Raw genomic sequence first — 14271 nt, forward strand, 5'->3', positions numbered from 1 at the left:
CACTGAATCTATAGCTACAAATAGAAAATTAAAAAAAAAAACCAAAAACTGTAAATGACCTAAGTGACTCCTACACACACCAAGGAAACTAATATATATATTTCACATCAGGGCAGAAAGAAGAGGAGAAGAGAAGCAATCTCAGCATAGACTGCACCTTCATCATGGCCATTTATAATTAGGAAGAACACAAACCTTAGAGCTTCTCTCTGAGAGGTGAAGACCTTCTCCCACCTTGGACACCTCAACTTTTGGGACTTATGCCTGAGAGATGAAACATCTAACTTTGAAAATCAACAGGACCTATGTCCACAGGCTTCTAATTTGGCACACACCTAGAAGACTACTCCAGGGGCAGAGGTTAGTGGATATCACTTTTATGTTCTTCCTCTGCTTCACTCTGTGTTGCTGGTATCTCCTGGAAAGGTATAGTATACTTTTCTGGACTGATTTTTGTGACAGCCACAAACGGGACACATAGCTGGATCACCTGGATATGGTGGCCAGCAGAATTTATGCTTGTCATCCCATAGGATTCTATGTATTTGCATACTTTAAAAGCTGCTGCCTGTGGATCTGGATTATAATTGCTGAGATTCTCCCTTTGGGACACTGACAGGTCAAGGCACACTCACAAATACTGGGAGCCACTAAAATTAAAGTAGGCTGCTTGGGCAGTCAAAATGTTTAAGAGACAACCCAGAGCTAGGGCAGGATGGAATAATAAGGCTTATCTTCTACATGTCCATTTCTTTCAGAATGAGAGAAGTAGCTGTTTCATCTAGGCATAGACACCAATGCAGAGAGGCAAGAGATATAAATAGATAGGAATGTATTCTAAATGAAAGAATAAGATAAACCTTAGAAAAAGTCCTTAATGAAATAGAGATAAGTGATTTGGTGGCAAAGAATTCCAAAATGTCATCATAGAGATGCTTACTGAACTCTCAAGTATGGATGAACACAGAACTTCAAAAAAAGATAGAAAATATAAGAAAGTAATGAATAGTCACAAAGAATACAGTAATTGAACTTAAAAAATACACTAGAGAATTTGAACAACAGATTAAATTAAGCAGAAGAAAGAATACACTGAAAGACACATAAGTGGAAAGCACCAAATTAGAGCAGCAATAAGGAATAAAACATGAAAGAAAGTGAAAATAGCCTAAGAAATTTCAAGTGGCCTAACATTCGCGTTTTAGAGTTTCCAGAGGGAGAGAAGAGAGGGAAAGAAGCTGAAAATTTCCCTGGCTTGGAAAAAGAACTAGACATCTAGATTCAGGAAGCCCCCAGAAAGTTCCAAGTATGAGGAACCCAGAGAAATCCACACCAAGACACATTATAATTTAAATGTCAAAGCCAAGGAGAGACTCTCATAAAACAGCAAGAGAAAAACAACTTGTTATATACAAGGGAGTCCACGTATGACTGCCAGCAGATTTTTCAGCAAAAAATATGCAAGCCGTAAGGGAGTATCACTGTATATTCAAAGTGGTAAAAGAAAGAAAGCAAAAAAAAAAAAAAGGAAAAGAAAAAGAAAAAAATTCTAGACAAGAGTACCCAGCCAGATTGTTTTCAGAATTGAAGGAAAGAGAAAGTTTTCTAGACAAGCAAAAGCTAAAGGTGTATGTCATCACTAAGCCAGGCTTACAAGAAATGTTAAAGGGACTCTTTAAGTTAAAAAGAAAGGGTGCTTATTAGTAACAAGAAAACATATGAGGGGCACCTGGGTGGCTCAGTCCTTTAAGCATCTGACTTCGGCTCAGGTCATGATCTCGTGGTTCATGGGTACAAGCCCCACATCAGGCTCTCTGCTGTCAGAACAGAGCCTGGAGCCTGCTCCAGATTCTGTCTCCCTTCCCTGCTTATGTTCTCTCTCTGTCACTCTCAAAAATAAGTAAACACTAAAAAAAATATGAAAGTATAAACCTCACTGATAAAGGTAGATATGTATTAAAACTTAGAATAATCTAAAGTTAGAAAGGTTGTGTATTAACCACTTATAAAGTTAATATGAACATTAAAGGACAAAAGAGAAAAATATGGATGATCATAAATATAACATTAAAAACAAAAAGTGGGAGGCTCTTGGGTGGCTCAGTTAAGTGTCCAGTTGATTTTGGGTGAGGTCATAATCTCATGGTTGGTGAGATCAAACTCCACGTGTGGCTCTGCACTGACATCATGGAGCCTGCTTGGGATTCTCTCTCATCCTCTCTTTCTTCCCCTCCCCCATGCTCATGTGCTCACGCTCTCTCTCTCTCTCTCTCAGACGAAACATTTTAAAACAAACATAAAATGTGGGGAAGGGAAATAAAAATGTAGAGCTTCAAAATAAATTCAAACTTAAGTTGCTAACAAGTTATAATATGTTATAAATATGATTTGTTATATGCAAGCCACAATGTAGGCACAAAGCAAAAATTATAGTAGACAGAAAAAAGAATCTAAGCATACTGCTAAAGAAAATTTAAAAAATCATGAAAGAGGAGATGAGAAGAATGATACAGAAAAGAACTACAATACTGACAGAAAGTACTATCAATAGTTACTTTAAATGCAAATGGGATACTCCAATCAAATTACATACAGTGGCTGAATAATTTTTTTAATTCGTCTATCTACTGCATACAAGACAATCACTTCAGATATAAAGATACATACAGAATATAAGTAGAGAGATGGAAAATATATTTCATACAAATGGAAACCATAAGAATACTGGGGTAACTATATTTATATCACACAAAATAGATTTTAAGACAAAGACTGTAAAGAGGCAAAGAAGGACATTACATAATGGTAAGGTGTTCAACCAAGGAAAAAGTTATAACATTTGTAAATTTTTATGCACTCAACATAGGAGTGGCTAAAAATGTATATAAACTAATATCAACAAACCTAAAGAGAGAAATAGACACAAAGACTCAAATAGTAGGAGATTTTAGTAACCCACTTTTGTCAATGGATAGATTATTCAGATAGAAAATTAATATGGAAACATTGGCCTCGAATGATACATTAGACTAAATAGACTTAACAGATATATATAGAACATTCCATCCCAAAGCAATGGGATGCACATTATTCTCATATGCACATGAAACATTTTCTGGGATAGATCATATGTTAGGTCACAAAACAAGGTTTAAAAAGACTGCAACCATATCAAGCACCTTTTCTTACAACAACGGTATGAAAGATATGAGTTACATAAATTATGCAAAGAAATTTGGAAAATTCACAAATAAATGGAGACTAAATTATAGGCTACTAAGTTACCAGTAAGTGAAAAAACTCAAAAGATAAATGAAAAAAAAAAAAAACTCTTCAGAGAAATAAAATGGAAATATAACATACCAAACTTTATGAGATGCAAAGGGAAGTTCATAGCAATAAATGCATTCTACAAGAATGAAGAAAAGTCTTAATAAATAATATAACTTTATGCCTCAAGAAACTAGGGAGAAAAGAATATAGTCCAGAGTTAGTAAAGGGAAGGAAATAAAGATCAGAGTGTAAATAAATGAAGACTAAAAAAGAAATAAAATATATTAATGAAAGTATTTTGTAAAGGTTAACAAAACTGACAGACTTTTAGATAGACCCCTAAGAAAAAAAGAGGGGGCTCCAATAAAATCAGATATAAAAGAAGGGACATTACAACTGATAACACAGAGATAAAAAGATCTTAAGGTACTACTATGAACAATTATATGCTGAAGAGTTTGATTACATCTAGAAACATACAATTTCCAAAGACTAAACTATAAAAACAATAGAAAGTCTGAACAGACTGATCACTGGTAAGGAAATTGAATCAGTAATATAAAATCTTTCAACAAACAAAAGTCAAGGCCAAGATGATTTCTCTAGTAAATTTTACCAACCATTCAATAAGAATATAGCAATCTTTAAGAGTCTCCATGGGTTGATGGAGGGAGAGAGGTGGGAGGCAGCTAGGTTGGTTATGGGTATTAAGAAGGGCACTTGTGATGAGCAGTGGGTGTTGTATATAAGTGATGAATCACTGAATTCTACTCCTGAAACTAATATTGCACTGTATGTTAACAAGAATTTAAATATGTAAATAGATAAACAAATACAAAAATAAAAACTAAAAATATATAAAATAAATTGAACTATTAAAGAATGATACCAATCAAAAATGGGAATTGTTAAAAATTGCAGACTTATAAGTTACATGTAAATAAAATAATAAAAATAATAAAATAAAGGAAGAATTATATACCAATCTTCCTCAAACTCTTACAAAAAATCGAAGATGAAAGAATACTTTTAAAATAATTTTTTGAGGCCAGCATTATTCTGATACCAAATCCAGAGATGGAAGCCACAAGAAAAGGAAACTATAGGCCAATATCTCTGATGAACATAGATGTAAAAATCTTCAACAAAATATTAGCAATTTTAAATTGCTTTTATTTATCAATTTTTATTTATCAATTAAATTTGACAACACATGGAAAGGATCATGCATCGTGACAAGATGAAACTTTTCTAAGGATACAAAAATGGTCCAACACCTGTATGCCAATTGATGTGATACGCCAAGTTAACTAAAGAAGAATAAAAATAATGATCTCAATAGATGCAGCAAAAACATTTTACAAAATTCAACATTCAACATTTATTTATGATAAAAACTCTCAAGAAAGTTGGTACATAGAAAAACTCCCTCAGCATAATAAAGGTATATATGATGAACTTACAATTAATTCATATTCAACGATGAAAAATGGAAAGCTTTCCCTCTAATAACAGGAACAAGAGAAGAATTTCTTTTTTTTCCTTTTTCTCAACACAGAAGTCCTAGTGAGAGGACTAGATAAGAAAACTGTATAAAGCCACTCAAATTGTACAGGAAGAAACAAAAAGTAAGGAAGAAGTAAAACTGTCAGTATTTGTGGAATACATGATATTATACACAGAATACCTTAAAGACATTATCAAAACTGTTAGAATTAATAAATTCAGTAAAGTTGTAGGACATAAAATCAACATACAAAAATCTGTTGCTTTTCTATACACTAATAATAAACTATAAGAAAGAGAAATTAAGAAAACTTCCTATTTACAGTTTCTTTAAAAAGAATAAAATACCTAGAAGTAAATTTAAACAAGAATATGAAAGACCTGTACTCTGGAAATTATGACATTGATAAAGAAATTGAATAAGACACAAATAAATGGGAATATATTCTGTGCTCAGGAACTGAGAGAATATTAAAATGTTCATATAACTAAAAGCAAACTATAGATTCAGTGCAATCCCTATCAAAATTCCAAATGATATTTTTCACAGAAAAGGAACATACAATCCTGAAATTTGTAGAGAACCACAAAAGATCACAAATAGTCAAAGCAATCTTGAGAAATAACAAAGGTGTATGTGTTACACTCCCTGATTTCAAACTATATTACAAAGCTATAGAAATCAAAACAGTATGATATTTCTGGGTCAGAACAGAGAGCCCAGAGATAATTTCATCCACATATGGTCAATTGATTTATGAAAAAGGAGCCAATAATGTACAATGGGAAAAGGATAGTCTCATCAATAAATGGTGCTGGGAAAAACTGGACAGGCACATTAGAAAAAGGAAATTGGATCATTAACTTTCACCATATAAAAATGAACTCAAAATGGATTAAAGTCTTGAAGATAAACCCTGAAGTCATAAAATTCCTAGAAGAACATATAAGTGATAAGCTTCTTGGCAATAATTTTTTGTATACGACACCAAAAGTAAAAATAAACAAGTGGGACTTCATCAAACTAATAAGCTTGTTCATAGCAAAGTAAACGATCAACAAAATGAAAAGGCAACCTGTGGAATGGATGAAAATATTTGCAAAGAATTTATCTGATAAGAGGTTAATAATAAAATATATAAAGAACTCATACAATTCAGTAGCAAAACAAACAAAAATATCTGACAAATAAATGGGTGGAGGACCCAAATAAACATTTTTCCAAAGAAGACATGCAGATAGCCAATAGGTACGGGAAAAGGTAGTCAATTTTACTAATCAGGGAAATGCAAATTAAAACCACAATGTATATCACTTCATATCTGTTAAAATGGTTATTATCAAAAAGACAAGATACAGCAAGTGCAGGCAAAAATGTGGTGGAAACAGAACCTTGTGCTCTGTTGATGGGAATGTAAATTGGTACAGCCATCATAGAAATCAGCATGAAGTTCTTGAAAAAAATCAAAATAGAATTACCATATGATCTGCAATTCCACTTCTGAGAATTTATTTGAAGAAAATGAAAACACAAACTCAAAATAATATATGCTCCCTTATGTAAATACAGAATTATTTACAATAGCCAAGATATGAAAGCTACCTAAGTGTCCACTGATGGATGGATAAAGAAAATGTCATAAATTTATACAATAGGATATAATTCAGTCATAAAAAGAAGAAAATTCTGTCATTCATGATGGATGTTGAGGGAATTATGCTTGCTGAAATAGAGAAGGACAAAGACCTTATTGATTTTACTTATATGTGGAATCTAAATATAAATAACAAAATAAAAACCCAAGTTGATAGATGCAGAGAATAAATTGGTGGTTGCAAGAAGCAGGCAGTGGGGGTGTGTAAAATGGGTGAAGAGGGTCAAAGGGTACAAATCTTGAGTTATAAAATAAGTTATGGGGATGTAAAGTACAACATGGTGACTACAATTAGTAACACTATATAGCATATTTGAAATTTGCTTGGAGAGTAGATGATAAAATTTCTGATCACAGGAATAAGAAATTTGTCACGATGTATATATGGTGACTGATATTAATAACCCTTATTTCTTGATCATTTTGTAATATGTACAAATATCAATTATATCATTCACCTGAAATTAGTGTGTTATATATCAGTACTTTATTTAAAATGAAAATAGAATTCAATATACACTTATACACACATAAGTATATACATATATACTTATACACACATATACATATATGATATATATGTTAAGGCAATTATAAGTTTGCTTTGACTATTAAAATAACAACCATAAAGTCAAGGGCCTTATAACATACTGAAACTACAGTGCTGGGTGTAGTGTCTACTGATCGTAACTATTAACTAAGTGAATAATAGGTGAATGATAAAATAAAATATATTTTTATTTCAATGAAATTTTATTCTTTCATTCTGCTTTGCATTTCTTACCTTCTTAGTTATTTTGTTAATACTATTCATGTGTAAAAACAATTCCAAACATTTGGCTGAAATAAATTTAAAACTCCATCTACAATCTGGTGTCTAAAACTATCTGGATAATTCTTATCATATCTCAAAAGCCGTCATAATTTTATTTTTGTAGTCAATAATACATAGCCATTTATTATTGATTAGCCAATTTCTGGAGCACACTATGCTAGGTTTTGTTCAAACACAAAAATCTAAAGATTAAATCCCTGCTGTCATTAAGTCTATTACATAATTAAGGGAGGTAACATTTTCTAGAACTTATATGAAAATAAATCAAAATACTATGAAATGAATGAACTATATTGAATTCTTTATAAAAGTTCAAGTAGTTAATATCTATGATAACTAAAGATATATATAGCTATATGTTAATAAGTAGATATACAGATAATAATTTCTTGTAAGTTTGGATATAGCCATACAGATTTATATACACAAATAATTTTTTTAGCTGACCAAATTTTGTAACTGGACTTTGATGTTATTCCCTCCATATTATATGACACATTGCCCATTTTTTAAAAATTTTTTTAATGTTTTATTTATTTCTAGGAGAGAGAGAGAGAGAGAGACCGTGAGCAGGGTAGGGTCAGAGAGAGAGGGAGTCACAGACTCTGAAAGAGGCTCCAGGCTCTGAGCTGGCAGTCAGCACAGAGCCTGACGCGGGGCTCGAACCCACAAACCGTGAGACCATGACCTAAGCGAAAGTCGGACGCTTAACCAACTAAGCCACCCAGGCGCCCCACACATTGCCCATTTCTAATACATTCAATTGCAGAGGACAGAGAACAAACCTGGTAGTGTGGTAATAAATTTGAAACACCTGAGTTTGAATCTTAACTATTCCACATTCATCATCTGACTTTATAGAAAAGGGTTTAATTATCTCTAATCATTCATATTGAAACATATAATCAGATTTTAATGTATCAATATTAATTATTGTCAAATATAATAGGATGATATTCAGTGATCCATTTGTACATTTACCATTTTTATTTAGAGGATTGGTTTTGCTTTAAATTTGTTTTAACTTTGTTAATTCCATAGTTCTTTTATAGAACTTACTGTTAGGTGAAATATGTTCCTGTGATTATATTTATTTTTATTTTGCCTCTTTCCTATAATTACAATATGAATACAGAATTTACTGCTTCCTAAAAATATATATTATGAAATATTATTTCATTATTACATGTTAATTTTTTTTAAGTAGGCTCACTGCCCAACATAGTGCCCACTGTGAGGCTCAAAGTCATAACGCTGAGATCATGACCTGAGCTGCAATCAAGAGTCAGAAGTTTAACTGATTGCACCACCCAGGTGTCCCACTGCAGGTTAATTTTTACATCAACTATTAGGGAATAATTCTAAGCTTTTCATTTTTAGATTTTAAAATTAAAAAAATAAAGAGGTCTTAAAAGGTATACCCAAAACAGTTATCCTAGGCTAACTTAATTTTCTAAACTTTTTAGGCTTTTTGGTTACCTTTTTATGATTATCTAAGCTATTTAAGAATATACTATTTAGATACTACATAATGTGTGAAGCAGCAAGAAAAAAAATGATCCGCAATCACTCATTCCAGTAACAACCACAGTATTATTAGATCTTGGATGTTTTCTTACAGTATAATTTTCCATATTTTTCTTTTGACATACAATATTTTTCCAAAACAATTTTAAAATTTGTATGTCTGTTTTTTTTAATTTCATTTTTTAATGTGTATTGAATTTTGAGAGAGAGAGAGCAGGGGATGGACAGAGAGAGATGGAGACACAGAATCAGAAGCAGGCTCCAGACTCTGAAGTCTGACATGGTTCTCTAATGAACTCACAAGCCGTGAAATCATGACCTGAGCCAAAGTCAGACTCTTAACTGACTGAGCCACCCAGGCTCCTCTCAATGTCTATTTAGACATTTTGTTCACAAAATCAAGAGTTATATTAAAAAAACTATTTTAAATATTGAATGTAGACATTCTTAAATCAGAAATATGCATAAAGTAAGAAGAAACCCAAGAAAATTGTGAAAATATTACCAATGTATACACCTGTAAACATTTCAAACTTACTGTTGGGAAGAGCTGTTTATTTACACATGTACCCTAATGTTTATAGCAGTATTATCAATAATAGTCAAATTACAGAAAGAGCCCAAATGACCATCAACTGATGAATGGATAAAGAAAATGTGGTTTATATATACAATGGAATACTACTTAGCAATGAGAAAGAATGAAATCTTGCCATCTGCAACAACATGGATGGAACTGGAGGGTGTTATGCTAAGTAAAATAAGCCAGTCAGAGAAAGACAGATATCATATGTTTTCAATCATATGTGGGATTTGAAAAACTTAACAGAAGACGATGGGAAAAGGAAAGGGGAGAAAATAGTTTCAAATAGAGAGGGAGACAAACCACAAGAGACTCTTTAATAGAGAGAACAAACTGAGGGTTGATTTGGGGCAGGCAGCAGAGAGGGAGAAATGGTGATGGGCATTGAGGAGGACACTTGTTGGGTTGAGCACTTGTTATATGTAAGCGATGAATCATGGCAATCTCCTCCCAAAGCCAAGAATGCACTGTATGCACTGTATGTTAGCTAATTTGACAATAAATTATATTACAAAAAGAAAAAATAAAAAGATATACAAATGGTTAATAGCAACAACAATAGATAAAGAACACTTGCAAAAAAAAAAACATGAGAGAAAGCACTTGCAGGTGTATTCAAACAAATCAATCACTATGATCAATTTTTCAGCTAATTCCTGCACTCCTTTATACATCAAGACATGACCATTATAACTTACCAGCATCAATCCCTTCATAATTTGTCAATGCGCACTAGAATCAGTAGTAATTCAGTCTTTTATATTGAGTATTCCCAGTAAGTAGCCTGAGTTCTTAATCCTCAGGAATATCCTTTCCTTATTCTGGTATTGAATTTATTCACATGATTTCTATCACTCTTTTTAAAAATATTTTTAATGTTTATTCATTTTTGATACAGTAGGGGGAGGCTAGCGGAGGCAGAGAGAGAAAGGGAGACAGAATCTGAAGCAGGCTCCATGCTATCACAGAGTCTGATGTGGGCCTCAAACTCAAGAACCATGAACTCATGAACTGAATGAGCTTAAGTCAGATGCTTAACCAACTGACCCATCCAGATGCCCCAATTCCTATCACTCTTAAAGAAGAGCTTATGTGTTCTTTCCATTCTGAAAAGCACTCCTAAATATGTACTGAAGAGGACTAGGGAATGTGAATCAGAATACTGTAATTCTGTATTAGATAAAATCGTCAGACCTGGGAGCATTACAGTAAATAGGTTATGTATAAAGATTGGCCAGATTCAAGCCAGTTATTTCAAAAATAAAAAGTAAAGCTACTTTAGTAAGTATAATTTAAATAAAATCTTTGGAGACTAGAAAAGTAAATCCAGATATTCAGATAATCCTATCTTGGTCAAAAATTTACAATGCAGTTATAGTTATCATTTGCTACTGTTTGGTTGGGATCAGGTTGCAATGTGTATTAATCTCTTCAGCTTTTTGTTTGGTTATCAATGTTTTTTGTTTTTTGTTTTTTTTTAATATTTTTTAAATGTTTATTTTTTATTTATTTATTTTTTTTACAAATAGTTTATTGTCAAATTAGTTTCCACATAACACTCAGTGCTCATCCCCACAAGTGTCCTCCTCCATTTTATCAATGTTTTTTGAATCGAGGTTTTCATTTGCTAAATCTTTCTGAATACTGTGAACCTGGTTCTGTGATTATAATGTCTAGTTCCACTGAGTTATTTTCCCAAATCTCATACTGTGAAGTCTTTGGCAAAATGGATAGGTAGAAGTTTTTCAATGAAACAGATGCCAAGAATAGGATGGTCATTAAGACAGTAACTCTGTTCTCTATGTCTTTGACTAGCCCATTTTTTACCTACTAAAGAACACAGTGTCCTGCTAAGACATTCCAGAGACTGGGAACCCTCCAGTTTTTCTCATTCATATTCTCTCTGTCTGTCTGTCTGTCTGTCTGTCTCTCTCTCTCTCTCTCTGTGTGTGTGTGTGTAAGAGAGAGAGAGAGAGAGATTTATCTTCAGACTCAGGATATTTTTTAACCTCTTTCTGAGAATTGATAGTAATTGATTAAATAACATCATCCTCAATAGTGTGAAATAACAACCTCAATTTTCCTTAGGTAGTAACTGTAATGCCAGTTGTTCTGGTCTAGTTATTAAAAACATCTTATTGCCCTTTTGAAAGTGTCCTAGTTCACAAAATAAATTATATGGTATGTAGTTCTAGGCAATTACTGATTGGCCAACCTCCTCTGTAAAGGCTCTCATTCGTTGAGAAATCAAAGTTATCTTGAATTCCTAGAATTACAAGAAACTCTAAGAAACTAATCTAACCTTATATCTGATATTTAAACTTCCTAAACATCTTGACAACACGTAATTTTATTAAGAACAAAAATCATAATATAATTCAAAGTAAAAATTTATACTAAACTAAATTTATACAAAAATTGAATAGAGATTTTTGACAACGAGATAAAACTGAAGTAAATTCCTTTAATGTTTATGTATTTTCTTTATAACTTAATTGTATAACAAACTTGGAGAATTTCCTACTTTTGTGTATGAACACTGCAACTTATTGGGTGTTGGGACTAAGCTTAGGAATTACCTGGGCTTACACCAATGGGTTAACAAAGCATAAAGAAGTACAAAGCCATAGGGTGTTTACACCCAAGTTTGGGTAAAAATGATTAGGCATATGAGGACAGAGAAGGGTGGCTAAGGCTCCCAGAATAAAGTAGGGAGGGGCAAAGGCCCCAATATAGAACATAGGTATATGAAATAAACAAGATTAGGCATTCAGGGTGAAAGCACCCCCCAATTTAGAACTATAGCAGAAAGGTGCTTTCACAGAAAGTAAGGATCAAATTAGGTAAACAGGTAAATAGGGCTATTGACTGCTGGGCTGTGGGTGATGCTGCCCAGATGCTGATTTACAAAAGAAAAGGTGTCTTGTTGACACTGAAGTTATTTGCCCTGTCTTATCTCCTAGGCTAGTTAAGAGAAACAGACACTGAGCCTCCTGTCTGCCTTCAACGACCATCGGCCCATCTGCCGGGCACCAAGATTTTGTTTTATGTTGACCCAAACCCCAAACATCACTTATCTTCAAAACCCCCTTTTGCTCGTGCCCATGAGTTAAAGTTCACCAATTCATTATCTCTTTGTGCATGCCAATCATGTTTGTAAGCCTTCTGATCTTAATAAATACAGGGCAAGAATCCTTATTCCTTATTCAGGGCTCTTGTCTTTTCCTGGACATTAGCCATCTCTTGCATTTAATCCTGTATCCCAATTTCTTGCTAGACAAGAAAGAACTTTAGACCCAGAGTCTACAACAATTGGGTCTACATCAATACTTGCACAATGGTATTGAAAAAAGTTCTAATAATATACCTACTAAAAATTACTGAGCTCAGGGCACCTGGGTGGCTGAGTTGGTTAAGTGTCCAACTCTTGATTTCAGCTCAGGTCACTATCTTCTGGTTTGTAAGATCAAGACTGCTTCAGGCTCCATGCTCATAGCAGGGAGTCTGCTTGGGATTGTCTCTCTCCCTCTCACTCTGCCTCTCCACTGCTCATTTGCTCTGTCTCAAAATAAAATAAATTATAAAAAGGATTGAGTTCAATATTTGTCCAAGGTATTGGTCTAAATATTTATAATAAAATAATGAACAAAAAAGACACGTCTTGGCACTAATGCAGCTTGAATTTCATAGAAAAAGGCAGTATAAAATGAGCAAAGAAACAAAGGAGAGATGAAGGTTATTAAATCTAGAAATACACTCAAAATTAAAGCCTTTTTTTCTTAAGTTTATATATGTTTGAGAGTGAGAGAGAATGAGTAGGGGAGTAGCAGAGAGAGAGAGAGAGAGGTGGGGAGAGAGAGAGAATCACAAGAAGGCTTGACTTAGTGCAAAGCCCCACACAGGGCTTGATCCCAGTACTGTGAGATCATGACCTGAGCCAATATCAAGAGTTGGGCACTTAACTGGGTGAGCCATCCTGGCACCCCAAAGTTAAAGCCTTTTAATTTTGTAGCCCATACATTTTTTATAGAAGTAATACAAAAGTAATCAGAAAATGAACAATATATGGAAAAAGGAAGAGAAAGATCATTTTGTTTGCATTCTATTTACTCTCCTATTTCTTATATCAAGGGAGATCAGCAAAATAAGCTTCCCTGTCTTATAAGCTAGGCATCTTGTGAGACACTGCAATGAGAGGACCCTTCAGACTGAGAAGCACAGAGTATTACTTTATATTTTCAAAATTTGTTTTTCTCGTAGAAATCTTTAAAAATAAAGCTTTGTGGCAAAAAAATATATGTAAAACTGATAGATAACATTTTATCTTCCTCAAGCCTTCCCTCCCCCCCCTTATTTTCCTAATTTCCTAAAACTTAGGTCTTCTTTCTTGGAAAAGTACAGCCCAGGCTAGCTGTTTCCAGGCATAAGTATTTCCATTCACATGGCTGGACTCATCCCAGGGGTTTCACACTCAACTGCATATTGAGGTCAATTTATTTCACAGTTTCTGCTGTCATATGTATTTGGGAGAATGAAAATGTTTATTGAATTGCTTAGGGTTATGTTTAGTGAATCTGTGAGCCAGCATGCTATGGTATTCCATACCCTAATCAGGAAGCCCCTTTACAATCTGACGTATCCTTCCTTTCTACTCAAAATATACCTCGCCTGAGTTTCAGGTCTCCTCTATATTTTTAGGGGAATACTTTCTCCTTGTAATTATGTCACTATTCTTCTAGATGATGAGATGGTTATTGTTATAAGTGAGTATCTGTAACTAATTCAGTGTTCTTTGGGATATCTGATATTCGAATTTAATTGTGCTACTCCTGCAGGCTACCGGATAATTAGTAGAATATAATGTTTTAGTAAGTCAGGATTTCTCTGCTCTC

The sequence above is a fragment of the Crocuta crocuta genome, unplaced genomic scaffold (genome assembly GCF_008692635.1).
Source record: "Crocuta crocuta isolate KB4526 unplaced genomic scaffold, BGI_CrCroc_1.0 scaffold192, whole genome shotgun sequence".
Taxonomy (NCBI): domain Eukaryota; kingdom Metazoa; phylum Chordata; class Mammalia; order Carnivora; family Hyaenidae; genus Crocuta; species Crocuta crocuta.